Here is a 3,624-nt window from a genome sequence, read left to right as displayed (position 1 = left end):
GTTGGTGGGACCTGTGACTTGCTTATCAACAGAATATGGGATACAAAAGGGAATTACATAATGACATAGGGGTCAATTCTCCAAGAAGACATAACAGGTCTTAATGTGTAAGCACCTAACAACAGAGCGTCAAACCATGCAAAGCAAAAACGAATAGAACTGCAAGGAGATTGCCCTGGGTGTTATACACAACTAATGAATCATCGAACTTCACATCAAAAACCAGGGATGTACTGTATGGTGACTAACATAATATAATAAAAAATATAATAATAATAATAATAATAATAATAATAATAATAATAATAAAGAACTGCAAGGAGAAATAGATGAATCCACTATCATAGTTGGAAACTTCAATACCTCTCTCTCAGAAATGGAAAGATCTAGCAGGCATAAAATCAGTGAGGACATAGTTGAACTCAACAGCACCATCAAGTACCTGGATATAATTAACATTAAGAGACTGCTTTATCCAACAGCAGAACACATATTCTTCTCAAGCTCATATGGAACACTCAAGACAGACCACATTCTGGGCAATAAAACACACCCGCCCAGTCAACTGGCTGACCCCTTATGGTTGTTATAAAACTTAACAAATTTAAAATAATAAAAATCATACAAAGTCTGCTCGCAGACTACAATGGAATTAAACTAGAAATCAGTATCAGAAAGATAACAGGAAAATCCCGAATACGTGGCAATTAAACAATGCACTTCTAAATAACACATGGAGCAAACAAGAAATCTCAAGAGAAATAAAAAATATTTTGAGCTAAATGAAAATGAAACACAACTTACCAAAACTTGTGGGATGCAGCAAAAGCAGTGCATGGAGGGAAATTTATAGTATCGAATGTATATATTAGAAAAGAAGAAAGATCTAAAATCAATAATCTAAGTTTCTACCTTAGGAAACTAGAAAAAGAAGAGCAAATTAAATCCAGAGTAAGGAGAAGAAAATAAGTAATAAGAATTAGAGCAATTGAAAACAGAAAATCAATAGGAAAAAAAAAATCAATGAAACCAAAAGCTGGTTCTCTGAAAAGATCAATAAATCAATAAGTCTCCACCTTCGGGGCACCTGGGTGGCACAGTCAGTTAAGCGTAATCGGACTCTTGGTTTTGGCTCAGGTCCTGATCTCAGGGCCTTGAGATCAAGCCCCGCCTCACATTAGGCTCTGCGCTCAGGGTAGTCTGCTTAAGACTCTCCCTCTGTCCCTACCCACCCCCTCTCTAAAATAAATAAATAAATCTTTAAAAAAAAAAAAAAACAAACAGTAAGCCTCTAGCCAGGCTAAGAAAGAGAGAGGACACAATGGCTAATATTAGAAGTGAAGAGGGACATTCCACAGATTCCACGGACTTAAAGAGGATAATAAAGGAACACTGTGAACAACTCTGTGCTCACAAATTTGATAACCTAGATGAACTGGACCAATTTCTCGAAAGACACAATCTGCCAAAACTCACAAGAAGAAAGACACAATCTAATAAGCCAACAGAATATGGCAAAGGTGAGGGGTTATCACTCCCATGATTGTGTTACCTTATCCAGCAAAGGTGAAGGGCTTTTCCAGATGTGATTAACGTCCCTAATCAGTTTGGACTTCAAAGCAAACAAAAGGGAGACTATCCCGGGTGGGCCTGACCTAATCAAGTGAATTCTTTATAAGGGAGCTGGAGCTTTCCCCATGATCCGAGAGCCTTGAAGCAGCAGGGACTCCCTTTTTCTGCTAGTCTTGAAGACACTAGCTCTGTAATTGCAAGGAAATGGATTCTGCCAACAAGTCATGAGCTTAGAAGAGGACCCTGAACCTCAATGGGAACCGAAGGGCTGGCTAATACCCTGACTGCAGTTTTGTGAGACCCTGAGCAGAGCACTCACTTAAGCCACGGCAGGGCTCCTGATGCATAGAATCTATGAAATAATAAATGGATGTTGTTTGAAGCTGCTAAGTCTGTGCTAATCCGTTAGTCAGTAATAGATAACTAACACAGTAAAGGAGCAACGATTCCTACCCAAGTAGCCTGACTCCAGGACATATGCTTTATATGCTGGTTGCCAAGTTGTTTCTGACACTTAAATGAGAAGTTTTTTTCCCCCACACCAACCAGTTCTCCAATTCTCCAACTAGGTGAACTAGGTGTCCTACAATTAATTCAATTCTGGCACTAACTATCTAAAGTTAGAATCCATGGGTTTAAGGGCTCAGTTCCACAAGAATGTTTTCACCTCTCATTATAGTCACCAGTATCAGATCATCCTGACCAACTGGCTAGAATCGGGGCTTCTCACAACCCCCTCATCAGTATCAGTAATTTATTAGAACAGCTCACAGGACTCAGGAAGCCCTTTACTTACATCACTAGTTTATCATAAAGAATATAAATTAACATCCAGGTGAAGAGGTTCATAGGGTGGGGTCCAGAAGGGTCTCAAGAGCAGGAATCTTTGTCCCCAGTGGAGTTGGGGTATGTCACCCTCCTGGCACACCAATGTTTGGGGGTTTTATAGAGGTTTCATTACACAGGCATGATTGAACAAATCATTGGCCATTGGCTATCAATTCAATCTATGGCCCGTATGCCCTCCCTGGAGGTTGGGGGCTAGGGCTGAAAGTCCTAGGTGGTCCTATCACTCTTTGTCACTCAGGAAATTCCAAGGATTGTTAAGAGCTCTGTGCCAGTAACCAGAGACAACGACCAAATATGTATTTCCCATTATATCACACTGGTCTTTAAGGTCTTTTGGATGAGAACTGGGGCCCACATGAGTGACTAAATGACCAACCAAAGGCCACATGGACTAAAGGACTGATGGGGACCAATGTCTGCATTTTCTTACTTTAAAGACTTTGACTTCTGGCTCCATGATGCCCATGATGTGACTCTCAAAATGCATGAACCCATGAAAAAATAAAATGTTTAAAGTTAAGAGTTTTTACATACGGGAGGCAAGAAAACATGGGTGAAAGATTAGGAATTTTCACGTAAGTTGTATTCATTATGATTCTATGAATTAAGTCAAAGGAGCCACAGGAAATGAAGCTCAGACAGACTAACTTTTCCAAGGTTACCAAGTCATGGGGGAGGCCCTGGGGGTTGACACTGGGCCTGACACCCTCTTTCTCCTCCTCATCTCATCACCAAAGAACAAAAAGAGAAGATATCAGCCGTCTTCTAGTTTCCAGTGGATTGGCAGAATTCTTTGAGTAAGGAATGTAATTAGGAAATTTCCATCTCCACAGAAAGTAGAACTAAAGAAAATGAATGATAATCAAAGCATAAAGGATTTAACTTAATCCTAAGGAAGAGCTTTCCAGGGGTAAGGTTAATTAAGCACTAACGAGATTCTGTTTAAGAAAAAAAAAAGTCAGAAGTCTCTAAAATTTTACTTGCGGATTTCTGTTTATGAAGCATCATAAGAAAACAGCAAGAAGGGGGGTTGGGGATCATTTTGCAAGCTAGTCAAAACGCTTGCAAGCCCAACATTTTCACATTGGACCATAAGGCTGATTGAGTAAGTGATTGTAAAGATCAATCATAGCTTTCTGGGAAACTATAGCAAATGGTAATCACATTACGTTTTTACATCCTATTTTCCAAGTTTGGAATAGA

The sequence above is a fragment of the Ursus americanus genome, chromosome 20, assembly GCF_024610735.1.
Source record: "Ursus americanus isolate L20-20 chromosome 20, mUrsAme1.1.p, whole genome shotgun sequence".
NCBI classification, from domain to species: domain Eukaryota; kingdom Metazoa; phylum Chordata; class Mammalia; order Carnivora; family Ursidae; genus Ursus; species Ursus americanus.
The sequence above is the reverse complement of the archived record's forward strand: the minus strand, read 5'-3'. Positions refer to the sequence as shown.